At 43.8% G+C, this 18,833-nt stretch overlaps 1 protein-coding gene across 3 annotated transcripts in view; it reads right to left on the bottom strand.

Annotated features, from left to right (window-relative positions):
- Positions 1-17,140, bottom strand: part of zmiz1a (zinc finger, MIZ-type containing 1a) — a 118,027-nt gene extending 100,887 nt beyond the window's left edge. Inside the window, exon 1 of one of the 3 annotated variants that reach the window (XM_061039871.1) lies at positions 16,969-17,140. The gene's annotated coding sequence lies outside the window, so the exon portion shown is untranslated. The remainder of the gene's footprint in view (positions 1-16,968) is intronic. The other 2 variants (XM_061039869.1, XM_061039870.1) reach the window with 2 other exon arrangements.
- Between the last annotated feature and the right edge of the window lie 1,693 nt (positions 17,141-18,833).

The following is an 18,833-nucleotide window of genomic DNA, read 5'->3' as shown; positions in this document are numbered from 1 at the left end:
CCCCCCTCTCTCTCCCTCTCTCTCTCACTGTCCTGTTTTAGTGGCCCGACCTTGCCTGTCATCACTATAAAGCACCTTTTCCAGGCTGCTGCATAACAGGAGCGCGCAGAGAGGACACTAAAAGGAGTCTGTTGGAGAAACTTCTAGTTTGAGGAGTTCAGGTGCAAAACGTGCGCGGGTTTATCTGGATTAAACGGATAGAGACATGGCTCTGATTCTAAACATTTAACATGATTATATATGGGGATAAAATGATGTGCAGTGTGCAGCTCAATTCGACTCCATTTACCTGAAACCATTGTTTTTTGAATTGGCAAAAGTTGTTTACAAGACTTGTGTGGTTTTGAATCCTACAAGGACACTTTAAGGCAGCTCACCCCACTACACTTTCAGAAGTTTTCATGAGTTTTTGTCAAGTGTGAAAGCAGTGTTAACCAGGAATATGATTAGTAAAGAACAATCAGAAACAAAGCAGAAGACTTGTTTTCCTTTACTTTGGTTTCAATGCACTTTTGTACAAATTTTAATATAACAGGACATCACTTTAGGCTTTCAGAAACTGAGATTAGAAGTTGCATTACTTTCTTGTTACTGTTTTGATATATCGATTAATCGAGGGCTGCGTGGTGGTGCAGTGGTAAGCGAGGAGGTTCCTGGTTCAAATCCCTGTCGGACAGGAGCCTCTCTGTGTGGAGTTTGCATGTTCTCCCCCCAGGTACTCCTGCTTCCTCCAACAGTCCAGAGACATGCTCGTTACGTCCATTGGTGACTCTTAACATTTCCAGTAGGTGTTGAGTGTGGCTGTCTGTCTCTACATGTCAGTCCTGTGATTGATTGGTGAACGGTCCAGGGTGTACCCCGCCTCTCGCCCACTGACAGCTGAGATCTCCCCACCCCCCCGAGACCCTGCACGGGAAAAGCAGTATAGATAATTAATGGATGGATGATTAATCAAAGAATAATTGTTTTATATTAAAGAGTAAGATCGCTAGTTACAGCTTTCAACTAATGAAAAGAACACAAAGGCATATAATGATCTAAAGCTATGTGTGGAATATGTGCACCCGCGTGGTAATGAGATACATTATTACAGTGCAAATAAAGATATATCAAGGTGAATGGGTGTTATTGAGCACAAACATGAACCTATTTAAGAGTGATTTATACAGTGTAAGCATACTGTGAGCCTTGGCTGTGCTTCTGAAAGTGAACTGAATTAATGCACAGAGCCAGCCAGTTAATATTTGCTTAGTGAATGTTATCTGAAATTTGCAGCGTAGCTCTTTTTTTTTTTTAATGTCCTTAAAGTGTACATTGGCCCGGAGTTTGTCTGGTCATAGGAGCCGTTCTAATATTAAAGCAGTGCAGGAGCAGCAGCAGCAGCGCTACTGAATGGCTCGTCTATACACGCTGCCTATGTTTACTATATGAACAGCTTATGTCAGTTATAATGTTATCTGCACTTACAGAAATACATTGATATTCTGATCATGGAGCCATCGTGGACTTGTGGTCCAGCCAACTAAGTGTCACGCGTCAACTATCCCTCAGAAGACGACAGCCGTCTGTGCAATTTATCAAATCTTTCAACTGATTTCCATCTCAGGATTTATACTAAGTAAACAAGATTCTGCAGATAGTCACTTTGGAAGGGGACCGGCGTCATAGAGGAGACTGACATCTTCATCACACCTGATGGCTCCTTTACTCTGACTGTGCTGACTCACGTGAGGTGAACATTTCAGGGGGCTCATGCAATATGACTGACCCCTTAAGTACCTTGTGCAATTTTACTTTAACCAGCACTATCATGTGCAAGATAACTTACAAGCCAATAACAAAAGTCATTGTTACAATGTAATTTACCTTTGATGTAAGATTGCATGCATTACATGTAGGATTTGTATTACCTGTCGTCATCACAGCTAACACTACTGTCAGTGTAAAGACCATTAATACATGTTGGGCTTAGCTGACTTCTTCTAACTTTAGGCAGTTTTTCGTTGCATTCATCCCTTAAAAAGTTAGAAACTTCACCTATATGCTGTGCTCTGTAACTTTAGAGCAACCTGTAGTCCTTATAGATTTCCCCAGGAATAATAAAGTTCTACCTTATCCTGGTATGACATTTAAGATGTTGAAGAAGCTGCACAGGCTGACTCAGCTCAAATCTCTTTAAGCTACTAATTCCTGAACTCAACATGATGTATTTGAACTACTCACACAATACTAACTACTTGGGGTTAGACAAAATGTTGATGAATCGATACATCACTGTCCTGACTCATGCAACAGAATAACTGCATAAGTGGTGGCAAGCATCGATATTTCATTTAAAATAAGACAGAGCTCTCTCAACAGATTCTCCTTCAGATTTGACTCACGAGTCCTTACTTAGTGACTCTTTGTGGTGAAGCTAATGACATGAATCCTGCACTTAACCTTTAAGGGAGCTTAATTCTTCAGTGAATCAGATATCGTCATGTACATGTATGAATGTATTTGATTGTGTTGCAATTTATCAAATATCGCAGAATTGCCACAGATATTATCGTATGGGGTAATGTATATCACATCGTATCATATTGTAACTTCTCTTAACGTACTGTATCATAACTACAATAACAAGATAAATACATCAGTCCCTGTTACATAGACAAGTTAAGTAAACACATAACAGCTGAAGGGGCCAATGTGTTGTACAGAATAACAAAAAAAGGCAAGTCATTTCAATGATCAAGCCGGTGCTTTTGCATGTTGAGCCCTGTAACTGAATGACATGGCCTACTTCTAATTATTTATCAAAAGCATACAAAGTTTATTTGAGGTTCCTTTCAGGTTTCCTTTCCCCCCCTGTCTTTCAGACGAGCCTTTGGTGCCTTGAAAATCATTTTCAAAACTTGTTCAAGAGCGACACTTAATCACAGAGTCGCTGTGACCTTTGTGGCCTTTTATCAAAGTTGCTCGAAGATTGTGTGGTATTTTAGTAGCAAACAGGGACCAATTTCAAAACTTTCCAACATCTGAGGGCTGACAGTCGAATGCTGAACAACAGCGCGCTGACAAGACGTGTTGTCAGGAAATCAAATCAGAATAGTGAGTGAGTAAACAGCGATGTGAAGGAGGAAGGAGCATGTGATGTAGTCGTTTCTTGCTTTATAAAAGAAGTGCTGTGAAATCTTAGAAGTTGTAGTATCTTCAAATACCCCAGCAGGAGCAGATTTTTTTCTTTCACTGACTGCTGTCAACTTTATCACTGAGTTCAGATAACATGGCTTAAGGGAAACTAAATATTCAGTCATGTATTAGTTATGTCAATCAAGTCTGCGCAAGTTCAATTTCATACTTTAGTGAAATGAACAGCCTGGAAGGCAGGAAATCAATCTGTGAATGTCAGGAAATGTATAGATGTCAAAAAACAGCTTGAATTATTTCAAGTTTATGAGCCAAAGCACGCAAAAAGTGCTGTGGTTATTCTATGAGACATTCCCCCATCAACATTTCACACTTTTTGACGTCTTGGCTTAGCATTAACCAGGCTTGTCACTTGGCATGAACTCACCTGTTTTAAGTAAAATGTTACAACCAATAAATGTCAGAATGCTGAGTGGGATCAATACGCAGGCATTCATCTCTCAAGACGGTATGTGAAGTATCAAACTTGGCAGATACTGTGTGTGTCAATCTTACTTTAACCTCTGTCTAACTCGACTGAACAGCCACAATTAACACCCTTTTCTTCATTCTGTCATTGGTTTTGTCATTAATGGCGCTGCCCCAGGCACAAAGATCCGGTTTAACTGTCAAAAAATCCTCCTTTCAGATCATCTGCACATCACTGCGGCTGACAAACAGCCTGATAAAAACCACATTTCCCTCTACTCCCTGCACCTGTGAGTCTGAGAGAGAGAGAGAGAGCTTTTATCAGGGAGACGTGGGACAGAGCCAGCCCGGTAGTGCAACAGAGTCCACAAGACAGACGCTCCACTTACAGAGACCACAAACAGCTTAAATACCCCGGTGTGTGTGCCGCTGTGTGAGAATGAGAATTTTAATGAAAGAGAAAGAAGAGCGTAAAGAAGCGTAAAAAAAACCAAAAAAAAAAAAAAAAACACTGAGATTGTCTCCTATGGTGTCTGGACTGGCGACTGCTACTCCTCGTGACCCCGATGCTTCGAGCCGTAGATCAGATCAGGGACGCTGTGCGACAGATGTCCGCCCAGGCGCTCTGTTCCAGGCGTGAGTGCTGCTGGCACACACACCAAAGACGAGAGGTGGGTGGGGGTGGGAGAAAGCGCAAAAAAGGGGGGGGAAAGCAGGAGAAAAGATGGATGGCATGAAAAAAGGAGCGAGCAGAAAACAGGGCAAGAGAGGAAGAAGGAAAAAACAGAAGGAGAAGGGACCGACTTTGTCATGAAACTGTCGACCAGTTTGGTCATAAAGGGACACAACCAGTTGAGCCATACACATACTTCAAACTGTGACTGTCCCCCTGATCGACCTGGAGGAGGAACAGCAGACCTAAGATACACTTAACCATAAAGGGTTGAAGTTAGGACAGTAGTAGAATCCCCAACATTTCTAGGCAATGTTATATCCCCAAACAGATGCCAATAACAAACTTTTATCATAGGAATTATCGACGTAATACATAATTTACAAATTACTGTTTTTTACAAATCAGATTGGTAAAACAATATAACTTTTTTAGTCCCAAGTTAGGGCGGGGTATCTTTACAAGTATCAATATCAGTCTTCGATACATCTGGTATCTTGTAATGTGAATATGACAGTGAATGCACACATCCTCACTGAACCAATAAGCTCCAACAAATCCACTGACAACAACCAACAATAGTGTGGTTCAATCAGAGAGTGTACAGTGAGCCAAACGTAAGCCATCTGGGTTTTTACACCAATATTATATACTTTTTATTTAGTGATATCGATATTGGCAAATTACAAAAATCTTGGCATCAGGACGGAAGAAATGGTGTCTGATCACTGGTTGGAAGTTTGGCAAAACAAGGGTGTAGACATGATTGTTTAATTTCAATCTCAATTTGAATGTGATGTAGTTTTGTTCCTGTGTGCCTGACAGCCCAACGCTCCATCCATCAATCTATCTTTTTTCTTCCGCTTATCCGAGGTCAGGTCGCAGCGGCAGGAAGGCGTCAACCCAGACTTCCCTCAGCTGCTGCAATCAAATAATATTGTGTGGAGAATTACTGATTTAAATCAAATGTAACTTATTCGATAAAAAAGGTGTTGAAAGTTTACCTTTAGGGACAAATTTCAGTTGAAGAAGATTATAAAATATATACTGCAGTATAAGCTAAACAAGCAATTCTAATTCACTGGTTTTTTTTATAATCAGTTGAGCACAAGCAGGAAGAACTAACGCTCAGAAATATGAAGTTCTGCATAAAGCAGTGAAGCACACAAGCTGTGTCTACATGAGCAAAGGTTGATTGTTGATGGTGAACCCGTGTGTACACGCAGCTGCTCATGGCTGCGCTCACGCTCCAGAAACAGACCCAGTGGGCGCCGGGTGAGCGCCGCCCGACGGAGCAAAAACCGCGGCGCTGACGGAACGTAGTACGTGTGGAGATTTGCAGTCCCACGGTTACACAGCGCCGCCACCATCCATCCATCCATCCATCCCCTGTTAAGCCTCGGCTACGCTAATCTCTGATCGCCAGCGTGACGACTTCACCTCACCACACCTCGTCCACGTGTTGCACAAAGCACACAAGGTGTAACAGAGGAGTAAATATCCCACCTTGAACCGGCTAATGTGCACAAGGCTATTGACTCCTCTACACAAAACTTAACATGTGACCTCTGCACGAATGACTCTGCAACTCTGCGTTCTCTCTGAGGAGCAACATGCCAAAATAGGCAGATGAGAAGAAGAAGAAGAAGAAGAAGAAGAAGAAGAAAAAAAAAAGGGGGAGCCAATTATAGCCTCACAGCAGGATGGCCAGAAACAAACTTGATTATCATCATCGTCAAGAAGGCACAAAGGAAACCTGCTGCCTCCTTCCCCTCTTCCACCACAATCCAATAGAGAGGCTTTTAGCCTTCGTAATGATTTACAAAGTGACAAGTCAAACAGATTTACTGTGACAGCCTGAAAGGGACCAGCACGAACACTGTTACGGCTCACGTGACCGGATCTTCTAGCCCTTCTCCTGTTCCCCTTTTCTGCTGCCGTCTCCCCTCTCTAGCCCCATCTCCCTCCTCCTGCCTCTTCCAGGGGACGGCGAAGAATGAAGCTGGCTCAATAGAGGCAGGGCAACAAGCCCTTTCAAACAAGACCCCCCCACCCCCACCACCACCCCTTCAACACGAGCCCCCTTCAAACGAGAGGGAAAAGCTCGGCTTTGTGGAAGTTAGTTACTTAAAGCGACAGCTTCCCAGATAAGGATCTGGTCACGGAAAACTTGTGGCTCGGCGCAAATGGAGATACCTTTGTACAATTTTGACACCATTACCAGAGGTTTATCAGATTTAATGAGCCATGAATGTGGGGGGGGGGGGGGGGATTTTCAGCTTGCAGGAGCAGCTGACGACATGTTCGGCAGCAGCCCTCGGCCCTTCCAGTGGCATCGGAGCGCTTGAAAAACCCATATTAAACTGTGGAAGAGCATCATTAAATACAGAAAACATTAGGCAACAGTTGCCACAATTTTCATTAAGACTTTTTTTTTTTTTTTTTAGGTAGCAAAGTGCTCGTTCTGCTTTTGTTTTCCATCTGTATTCACTGAAAGACACTTATGTGTCCTGAGCGACAGGATTTACATTTGACTTTCATTTGTAGCCCTGAGTTCGGAGCAGATTTACGTTCGAGCAGCATCAGTCCCTCCAGGCCTGATGTGCTGTGCCTGCTGCAGTCATCCTTTTTTTTTTTTTTTTTTTTGCCTTTTTCTTTTCTGGAAGGTGAAAAACACCTTGGCTGTTCCATTGCTTTGAAACAGAGCCACCCCTAAAACCATGAGAGCTGACGGAAGAGAGATTTGTGTGTGTGTGTGTGTGTGTGTGTGTGTGGAGTATGCTCAAGGAGCGGAGACCCCTCGGGCTACGCAGATTCAGTTTCCCCCTTTCTGGCTTCCAAAAACAAAGGAATTCCAGAGAAAATCAGGGCAGGACCTCACCCCAAGCCACCGCTGCTGCTGCTGCTGCTGCTGCTTACACCCCCCATTCTCTCTCTCACCCTCCCTCCCTCTCTCTTGCTCTCACACACACACACACACATTTCACGGCAGTATGCACACACACACACACAGCACAGCAAAGGTGATTTCATGCACCCATCAATGAGACACACCTCCTCTCTTGTTATACAATCATGTTGATTTGATATCCGGGGAGACATGGTTCCAGAGACATGACAAGAGGAAGGGTGTGTGTGTGTGTGTGTGTGTGTGTGGGGGGGGGGGGGGGGGGTGTAGGTAATCTACGGTTTGGCCCTTATTCATTTTTCCCAGCCACATCTGTCTGTGGCTGTTGTCGTTGTTTTTGCTGCCTCCGTCTCATACGCAGCCGTTAGCTTAATCCATTCCGATTTGATTAGCAGGACTTGAGCAACAGCCTCAAGATGTTGCTGGCCCGGGCGATGGTATGATAACTTAACCGCAGTCTTACACACCACTCCAAACAGATGAGTCAGACGCGAAACGTGTGATGTCCTCACGTGTATCTTTAACAATGTCAACACATGCCATTGAGCTTCCACTCTGCTCCCACTGGGCGGCCGCGCAAAGGTTACAGGACGGCTGTGAAAGCAATATGGCTGAAATGTGTAATAGCTGTATCAGATGCTGCTAATGCATCTAATCTGAAGTAATGGGTAGTTCCTTGGAAAGGAGCAGACAAGTAAGAGCTCTTAACAAGCTCCCTTGCTTCTTTTTACTGGATGTATTACCAGAAAATGGACTGAAGGAACATCAATAAGAAAGTTAATTTGGGACGTTTACAAAACAAAAGTCGGCATGAAACTTCTCTAAAATATTCTGTAACAAATAGTCAATCTTGGAGTGGGGCGATTGAAGAATAATTGGACACAGACTACATTCATTTCTTTAAATTTAAGACAAGCTAGAATCATGCTAGCAACATTGCAAGGCTAAATGCTAATGCCAGCACAAACACTTTCTGTTAGCGAGCCACTTTGTTTTGGCACTTCCTACAGAGCACTGATAATACTAAAGTTTAAGAGTTGTAACATTTTTTTTGCCTATATTGGTGGTCTTTTTTTTCTTTTTTTTTTTTTAGCTGGATGCTAATGGTTGGGGCTAATCGATTCATCTGGCAGCCAAGATAATGATACGTCTTTTGATTAGCATCGTCAATGGGGTGTAATTCGGGTGCGGAACATCTTCGAGGGTGGGCTTGACACCCAAGCAATTTACTGTCTTTCCTAAGAGACCTGGATGCCTTTTTCCCCCCCATCTGAATTTGTCTTTATTGATCTGCAACAAAGCAAAAAAAAAATTGGATCAGGAAACTGACAGCGAACACAGTATGGGCTAAAGGTTCATGTGGAGCGAGCCATTGTTTTTGCAGATTAGAGGTAAATGTAGAAAACTACAGGTAAACCCTTACAGCCCACTGCACTCTGAATGAACTGCACAAAAAACAAACCGTCCTTCTCTTTACACTACAGTTGTTTATGTACAATAAATAACGTCAAACACAAGCTCAAGGACCTTGGAACAAACAAACAAAAATCTCTTCGCTGTTATTTTCTTCGCACACATTTTTTTTTCTTCTTAATAGTAACCCAGGCTCTTTAAAAATCATAAAACACAGGCACCCTTGCTGTGATGTCAATAATGTTTGCCAGATAATTAAAAAGCCCTGGGAGACAATGATAAACATTGTTTAGAGGCTGATCCCTGGCAAGCGCCAAGCAGTGTATCATTGCTGTCTCCGGAATACACACGATTAGCCTGCTCTCATTACTGATATGATAAACGACAGCTTCCAACACAGCTTTTGTTTGCTGGGAGGACGTACTTGTAACAGAGGGAGGTTAGGGAAAAAAAACTTCACATTGCCCCAGTGGCAATAAAGGAGAGAGATGGGTTATCTGTAGATAATGTTTGTGATATTTGCAAAACCAGGTCTGCAGCCCGTTAAAGTACTTACGAGCATATTTTTTTAAATTGCTGAGATCGCTGTTTAACCAAGCAGACTTTTTTATTTGTTCCACCCCTCATCACATCTCTACCCTCCCTCTACCTCTCTCTCTCTCTCTCTCTATGAAGTTAATGCTGCAGCTCAGCCCCGGCCCACCAGCCCATCTCTCTTTACAGTTGGTGTATCCACACAGAGGTTTAAAATATGCCCCTTTATCTGAGCCGCCCAGGCGGGAAAATGAAAGGGATGTCAGTCCTTAGAACCCTGGGAAAGCGCCTGGCTCAACCGCCAGTGTCAAAACGGAGGGGAGGGCACGGAGCGGGCAAACACACTGCGCACAGTAATAGACTTTTTTTTTTTTCTGTAGCTGAGCAATGGCGGAGAAAAAGCGGTAAGAAAACAGTCTTAGTGGGGGCAGTGGAGCTCAAGATTGTATGCCAACATGATTTGAGGGGCTCTCTGTAACAACCACAGCGAGCTTCATTAACAGACAAAAGGCGCAGGTGAAAAATCAATCTGAACAACAGCCATACCCCCCCCTGCCTGCAAACTGAATCCTTACTGGGGGGGGAAAAACAACTTTTTTTTTTGCATGTTATACGCAACTACCGCAAAGAAAATTAAACAGTAACTCTTGGATATCGACCACATTTCAGACTTTTGCAACTTCTCGGCACGTGTAAAGAAATTAAGTGTTATGCGAGAGCAGATAATGCAACACTCCCTCTCCCCCTCGTAAAGCAGCATAGCAGGCGAAGAATAAGTGCTGTCCCCTTGCATTAGCATTATCCTTGTTAATTTACTTTGTCGGAAAAAAACAAGGAAGAATGTTTCCCCCGGAGGCCGTGTTGGAGACAATTCGACCGCCTTCAGACAAACTCTGCCATCACTCTCCATCTCCCACGCAACCTCCACCAGAAAATCAACACGGCCGTGCACTCTCAGAGGCTAGACATGAGATTGTTTATAGCACAATTGATAATATAAACACAGCATGTAGTACACAATCTTTCAAAAGATATTTGTTTTATGCTGTATTCTGTCCCCATTCTAAAATGGACTGCTGGTCGTATGAAAAAACAAAAAACAAACACCGTTTCAACTTCCCGAGTCGACCCAGCAGACGCTCTTTGCTGGACTTGCTGTACCTGGCATGAACCTAGAGCTGCATGAGAGCAAGCTCTGAGCACAGTCCTGAGTGTCTGTCTGGCGATTGAACCCATGTGGGACCCAGTGCGAGGTGTGAAGACCCTTTTGGAAGAGGCTGCAGCGGCCTGCGCTGGCTCCGGTATCAGGAGGGGACAAGGCAAACACAGCAGATCAGCGCTGGAAAACGTAAACCCACTGACCCAGCATGAAGAGGGAGAGGGGACTAATTAGTGACTGTACTTACAACTCAAAAGGAGAGGAAGAGAGAGAGAGAGAGAGAGAGATAGAGAGAGATGAGGAGAAAGGAGGGAGGGAGGAGTGGGGAGAGCATACACACACACACACAACACACACACACACAAAGCACACAGTTGGAGGATGAGGACAATGAGTTTGTTTAGCTTAAACAGGATTTACAAGCCAAACAGACACACGCCAACGCCACTCACTCAGACACATACTATCTCTTTTTCCTCTCCATCGCTAACCCTTTCTCTCTCGCCGCTTCAAAAACAACACGGACACACTGCTGAGACGGGCTCTGTGAGGATTTCATCAGAAGAAGAAAAAAAAAAAAAAAAAAGAGGGGAAAAACGTGAGGGTAATTGCTTGCGATGGTGAGAAGTCTTGAGTGCAGGCAGCAGTGGTGGGCGAATGGATGGATGGATGGTTGGAGGGAACATTTTGTTCCTCCTGTGCAGGCATAGACTCTCATATTGTTCCTGGTTGAGACTGGGTGTCATTTATGATTCAAGGGCCCCAGACTCTCAGTGGATGGGAACAGGACATGGGCCATTGTGACGTCCCCTGCACTCGTTTCTCAAGGAAACATCAAATCAAACATGCATGAGACGTTGACATGGGTGGGCCAGTAACTTTCTCTCTTCACTCTCTCTCTCTCTCTCTCTCCTCACTCTGCACTCGTGTTCACTCTCTTGTCCCAGAAAAAAACAGCACTTAATGGACTGGCGTCTCCCCGGATGTTTTTTTGGGAACTCAAGTTTGAAGTGACGCCCCTCCAGAAACAGAAGTTTAGTAAATGTTTAACCCTTATTATACCACCGAAAACAGACATCTCAGAGAAGAACAACTCTGATTCATTCACCGAGATAAACTCAGAAGAAAATCCGAGATGAGCCTTTCACCTCTGGTACCAAAGTGGGGGATAAAAACGGAAGCAGCTTTCACACCCACCCTGCACTCCTGAACGTCTCCTGACATTGTTAGGTTTGTGCATTTGTGAAAATGACTGAATCTGTTCAACTCGACTTAAACCTGACTTTTCCTGCAAACCCCCGCTTGGAGAAAAAAAACATCCGTGTGAAGCCGCTAAAGCATATGTGCGAATGCAGCCGGTAATAGTCTGGAACACTTTGGGGGGGGGGGGGGTGAGCTGGGTGATGACTTCTAACACATTAAGCGGCGTCTCGCTCTTTACTGCATGATGTGTTTTTCTACTTATGTGTTCATATCGAGGTCTTCATATACATGCTTCCCTGATAACGAACTAGAAACAGGAAGACTTCTCGTCCTTCTCATTCTGTACTGAAATCCAGAAAATATCAGGGCCTGAATATCCTGAAGTTGTCTAGAAAAGATCAGGTGAGGTGTTCATGAGTGAACTGGGTTTTAGAACATTGAAGGCATAAGACGATTTCACTTGACTAACCCAGAACTTGTGTCCGCTCCTGTCCATTACGGCGCCCAGCTGGAGTGCAGAGAGTGAGGGATTCCCGCGGCAATTGTACATATTCACTGGTGACAGCGAGAGATAATATAGAACCGTATGAAAACCATTTGAAACAACAGCTAAAAACATCCATACTGTCATCGTTCTGAACTGTCAAAACGGAGTGTTTTATTCTGAAAATAAACCGGCTGTTTTAATGGTGTGTCAATGTCTGACTTCCCATCCCGCTTTGACCTTTTCTGTGGTAAATTGATGCGCCGTGCTCCGGCTTCTGGCAACACAGAAGTCTTGCGTCCCAGCTCCGGACTGCCAGAGCTGGGACGCAGCGCAGCGGAGCCAGTGGAAGCACACACATAGAATAAAGTTTTTTAAAAAAAACAACCTCTCGGCTCCACTGCCGTAACGGAGCGGAGACGGACCGAACGCGCATCTGGTGGAATTTGGCCATAAGGTCTCGCGGGGATTCTACATTTTCTGAAACTTTTATTCATTTAAGGAAGGTTTGTGCAAACGTTCCTTAACTGCATCGCCATGTTTTCCCCCAACTGAAAACAGCCCACATAGTCATATAGAATTCTACATTTGGTCCCCAAACAATGCTGTGTGCTGCAGCATGAACGGTTAAATATGCCTTTCTCATGCACTTGAATTTCTTTCTCAGTGAATCTCCCGGCTTTCTCAGTCACCTCAGGATTTTAAACCAATCATGTTTCAGCCACAAGCAGAACCACACTGTTCAGTCTGCAGCAGTGACACGCATGTGGTGTTAAAGTTTTCTTATCCTTGAGCCTCATGTTGGTCCACTTTTGGCTCTCTTTACTCAAATGATGTCATCACAGTTGGCCAGCAAGAAAAAGGTTACATCAGCGGGACACTTAGCGTTCTCGTTTACCTTGTTTTAACTTGGAGAGCGTCTAACTGCAGACTTATTGGTGGAATTACAACAGCGTTTAGGAAGTAGTTCAGTGTCTGACATGAGGGCACAACCTCAGCTCAAACTCAACACTTCAAGTTGAGACCTTATTTTCAAAATGAGTCTTTAAAAAAAAAAAAAACGCTCTGAGGCAACACTAGTTTTTCCTTATTAAAAGACCAAAATAGGCACACTGAAAACAAAGCCTAGAGTCTAGATGAAGAGCACTGCCAAGACGAACCGCAACTGAGACAGAACAGGAGAGAAAGAGAGACGGAGACAGAGGCTGACTCCTGCTCGGGACGCGAGTGGGTGGGTGGGTGGGTGGGTTTTTTTCGGAGCTGACGGCGAGACACCAGACTACAAGAATCCGTGTCAAGTGAACAGGCAAGCAAGTGTTTCGCGGCAGTCCTCGATACAACTGAACAGCTAGATGAAATGTCAGGCTGTCAAAACATTGATCAGCGTTCTCCAGGTTTGAAGCACTTGGCAGGCTGCAGCTGTGCCGGCGCACAGTAAACAGCAGTTAAGACTGTTTAACTTGTTAGCTCGCTGAGTAACAAAAAAAAGCTAATTACTCAGACACATGTAATTGTTCTTTGTCCTGTACTTACTTGCAGTATTAGCTCACTGCTTCACAAAGAGAAAGGAAGTGAAATACACTAATAACCTAACTGCTTTTTGTGAATCATCCACAGAGAGTTTGGAGCTGCAGGTGTCCCTGAATTCATGATATAACTTCTTTCAGACTTAACTATTTTTAAATGATTCAAAAGAGAGATCTGATTGTGTCATTTTCAAACAGCCACATTGCCACATGGTTGCTTGATTTTCTGTGGCCACAAATGTTATTCAGCAGCAAAACAAACACGAGACTACAGGTGGCCCACTGAGGCCACAAAGCGGTGCACCCTTCACGCTGCTGTGTGAGCCGTTTCTAGTCGCTTATGAAACACACTGAAAGTATTTTTGCTGCCTCGATATTACTCACAAAAAGAAACTGAAACATCAGCATTAAGACGCATTCTTTTCTATGTTTTTCTTTTCATTCCTGAAACTTCTTCTGAGGGGGTAAGGTGTCCGATCACATGATCAGCACATCACAGAAACAGACTGTTTGTTTTTTTTTTTTTTTATTTGGCATGAGCAAGACACGTAACTGTTATGAGTCAGTAAGTAAATAAGAGATCCTGCTTTGTCCACAGGTGGCGCCAAAACTGACCCAAAGTGAAAGTCTATCACAGGAGCTTTTCCACAAACAGCCCTATCCCTGCTAGATGCCTGGTCCAGACCTTTGGATTCCTGGAAAAATAAATTAATGGGGGGGGGGGGGACTGAGAGGTTATAAATATTAACCATATGTTTATGTTCCCAAAGCATAAACAGTTTGAAATTTGAGTAGATTAATATAAAACAATGTTTTAATTTGTTTATGACCCTTTTATGAAAGAAACTGTCATTAACATGTCATTTTGTGTCATTTTCTGACATAAAGCAGTCCATCTTATCTCTTTGCAGTACATGCATGCGTGTGTTTTGGAACAGGTGTGAGTCGTCACAGTACACGGGTCAATCAAGCTTAAGCGCGGTCCGGGACAACTTGGGCCTAGTGTGAGTGCGCCCCAAAACAACTGAAGACAAATCCTCAACTTTCTAGCTGATGGTCTGGCTTTAAGTCAGATATAGGCATCTGTATTTATTTAAGCAAGTTTCATAACAAGCTAAAAACACATGTATTAAGTTACATTAAGTCGACATTTCTGCATTCTCTTTCCATAACTTTATATTTTGGCTATCCAAATCTCCGTCGGCCTCTTGACTTTATTGGACGAGTGTTTCAAATATTAGCATCTTACTCTATTGTTTCTACTTTGTAGAGTGTAATCTCGCCATTCTGTCTCCTTGTTTGCTTTAGGGCAGAAACATACTGTTCCATATAAACACGCTTCCTCATGTTTAGCGGCACTTCTCGGCCACACGGGCTGTCAGTGCATGTGTTTGCCCCCCCCCCCCCCCCCGACATGTTTCCGGCATCATCTCCCTCGCATTATGGCACAGAGATCCAGACCGTCCAGTCTCAGTGAGCGTACTTGCAGCCTCTGAAAATAAAAGCCAAATTTGATTTCAAAGTGAGTGGAGCCTTTAGCCTGTTTAGTGAATCAGACACTCTTCTGTCTCGTCTCACAGCCCGGCTGGCTGGTTGCAGAGAGGCCCCAGGAGGGACGACAGAAGGAAAGAAAACTCACACACACACGCACATTAACACACACACTCCTCCAAGTTTCAAACAGTTGCAGATGGCTTTAATTCCTTGCCCTCTTTCTTTCACAATTTATCAGGTAACCCCACTCTGAACGAGCGTGCCTTCTTTTTCATGCCTTGCTGCGATGACTTAACGCTGCTTCAGTTCATCAGAAGGAGGACAAGAAGAAGAAGAAGAAGAAACAAATTCAAACACCACTAATTAATGTGGAGCCGCTGACAAGTGTTGCTGCGGAAACAATTTCATTACATCACCAATTTAAATTACCGAGCAAAGGAGACACTGGAGGGGTGCACCCATCCAAAATCTGTTTACACTCCACGAGCACTCTCTAGACTGAGATACAGGGGAGCGGACACAATAACATGAACACCTGCAATCCAGTGCAATACCCCTGCAATAACTACTGACTGTGTTCAACTTGTTTCATTTTGGTGAAGAGAGGGTCCAACTTGTGAGGAAAGAGAGCTTTTTAGGCATTTACGAGTGACTGTTTGATGCACTTTGTTGACAGCAAAATCACTTGTTCTTATTAAGCTATGAGGTTCACACATGATCGGGTTTGGTTTACTATACAAGTTCGTTTTCAGGCGTCGAAAAAAAAACTTTACAACTCCAAGGGATTGTTGGTTTGCTCCTAATCACTCTCCCTTTAACTTCAGCGCCTTACATACAAAAGTAAAGGTTCCTTTTCACCCTCTGCCAAAGTTTAGCTGTCCTGTAACAGGGTGCACCATAATGAAAGAGCGGCAGTCTCCACCTCCTCCTCCTCCTCCTCCTCCTCCTCCTCCTCCTCCTGTCAGGAGCCCCCTCTCTGCTGCGCTCTGCCCCGGCTGGCCTCACATCCAGATGGGAGGAATTTTTACGGGGAGGGTCCGCCAGACTTCAGGCATATAGGGGGCTGTGCTGAGTCAAGCAGCTCATCACACCCTGCTGCAGAGGGACTTCATGTAAAAGAAAATGTGGCACTGCTGTAGGTCTCTATTCGGGGTTGGGATGTTAATCTAACATGCAACAGTGCTGTGTGCAATAAGGGTTTCAATGGACTGTCACACCTGAGCATGGTCCTCTAGATTAACCCACATCATATTCATTGTGAAAATAACACATTACCCTATTTATGAAAGACCCCAAAGAGTGCCCTGAAGGGCCCCTGAGGGTCCTCATATTGGAAGCTACTGATCTTTGACTGATCCATGACAGGATCCAATCAACACTATCAGTGTTATCAGCGCACCTCAAGGTGCAAATGTCAATGAAGCTGCATTGCATGGTGTTAAATAACAGCTACATATCAGAGTAACATATGTACATGCCTGCTAATTGCATTACAACAGGTAGCCTATAATAGCAACAAGCACAGTCACACCGCTGACTGTTAGCTAAGTGACATTCATTCTCATCAAACGAGCCATCAGCTGATCGACCAAGACCACAGACCTGGACTCACTGACTGGCGAGCAAATTCCTGTCTCCACATAATGCATGCACCTATCTAGAAATAACCCTGCAGCCACATTGACTTTGACTATTTCGCTCCAGCGCAACTCGTCCACAAAAGGCAGAAACATGGGATACACACAAGCCTGGACATACCGCCGCGTAAAGGCGCTCCGTTACCGCTCCCACAGCCACATTCTGCCCCCCTCTCTAAACACGAGTTCATCAGCGGCTGTTAAAGGTTTCCAGGAGGTCACCCTATTGTTAGCAGGTAGTCTGTGTCCAGCGGGAGGCAAACCCCATCTTGAGTAGTCAAACACGCATTCAAACCCCGCTTTGCAACATAAAATAACCAGGCGCGAAACTTACTTTGAGCCAGGAGTCAGTAGCGAATCCGCGTATTGTTCCTCCAAAACCTCGTGTTTACGTCGCTGCTCTCTCTTGCTCTCTGCACTTCACAAAGACGACGCGAGAGCCCCGGAGACGGTGTGAGTGACTGACTGAATCAACTACCGTAGAGCACGGCAAGTTGAAGTGTCAGATTACACTGGCTATTCAGTTACCAGAGAGAGCCGTGCTCGGCGGTCAGTGCGAAAACGCGGCCTAGATTTTCCGCGGAAGGACACTTGAGCGTAAAGCTGTAAGTAGACGCTAATGGGCTGCTAACAGCACCTTTCACACTGGGGCGGAGTGCAGACAACTCCAGCTATTTTGTGGTTGTGTATCGTTACAGGAGTGTCGCTTATATGCAGCCGTGTGTTACTAAACCTGCATGCATTTAATTTAACAAATTTAATTTACTGATAAGAGGTTTTCAAAAGAGCTATTACTAAAATAGCCATTTCCTTGTTTAAAATAAACCGCCAAATCTTATTCATAAAAAACTGAAGCACAAAACAAGTAGCCTAGACTTTAGCATACATGTAAAAAATAAACAAAAAATAAACTATATAAATATGTATAAGCTATTTCAAATATTAAGAAAATAATTTTCATTTAGGGTTATTTAAAAATCCTTATAGTAATGTTGTTCAAAAAGGAAGGGCGGAAAGAGTCATAGTATTTAAAATTTGACAGGCCTATTTTGTTGGATTAATGATTTAGGCAACTTATCAGAATTATTAAAGTATTTTGATTAGATAACTTTTTTATTTTTAAGTTAGTAGAATAATTAAGTAGACTTAGCTCTAAAGTCTAAATCATGATAGCAGATATTTTTTAATTGATTTTTTTAGATTTGTCATGTATTGGTAAAAATAATTCAATTAACAGAAAATAAAGATTGCTGTACAATGATAAAATGTAAAAAAAAAAATTAAAAAAAATCCTGGTTTTATTTACAATAATAATAATAAATTGAACTGTCTGATGCCATATTTTATAAGGCTTAGAATCTTTTCACATTCCTGGCTTATTTAAAATGACTACCACCACTCCCCTTTTTTTTGTGTGTGTATGTGCCCAAAGTGTGCGTTTGCCTGTGGTGTGTAAATACAGTGAACCCTTTTCAACCTCCGCCCCGCTCCAGCAGCTCCGCAGGCGGGGGGCTCCGTGTTTTGCGGGTGGCCGGACTCCGGTGGAAGCCTCGGAATAACAAAGACGTGTTTGAGAGCAGCGGCAGGCTGGGCTGAGCGGTGACGTCAAGGAACAATGTCTCCCCTCCCGACACGCACACACGCACGCCAGGGCACACAAGCTCTTCCCTCTCTTCCTAGTCAGGCAAGGCTGAACTGCCCAGAGGGAGGGCCGCTCAACTCGCAGTGCATCAGATAGAATCACTCACTCCTCACGCTGCGCCTGCACACAGGATTTCTTCTGCACTGTTTTTTTTTTTTTTTATCCTGAGAAAATAATGAAAAAGAATAATTGAATGGCAGATAAGCAACTGCAAATAAACAATCTTCTAAAAACAGCCAATTAGTCCGTGTTTGCACTTCACAAACATCTTATTTCCCCCTTGCTGATAAAATTGAGATACTAAATTATCAATAAAAGGTGACAAGATTAGGCTTGCTGGATGGTAATTCATGATTTCCCGTCACATAATGTCATCAGTCCTGGGGGTCAAATTCCTGTCAGCAGCCCCCCCCCCCCCCACTTTGAAGGGAAGGAAAGGGCTGCCATCCTTTTTAGCTTCCTGCCTGCAGGGCTCCTGACACTGATGCAGCGAGGGCCTGAACAGGGTATCAGCAATGAGAGGGGGGGGTGGGTGTGTGTCTCTATCACACAGTCTC

The sequence above is a fragment of the Labrus mixtus genome, chromosome 6 (assembly GCF_963584025.1).
Source record: "Labrus mixtus chromosome 6, fLabMix1.1, whole genome shotgun sequence".
NCBI classification, from domain to species: Eukaryota; Metazoa; Chordata; class Actinopteri; order Labriformes; family Labridae; genus Labrus; species Labrus mixtus.
Note: the sequence above shows the minus strand (reverse complement) of the source record. Positions and strands in the feature narration are given on the sequence as shown.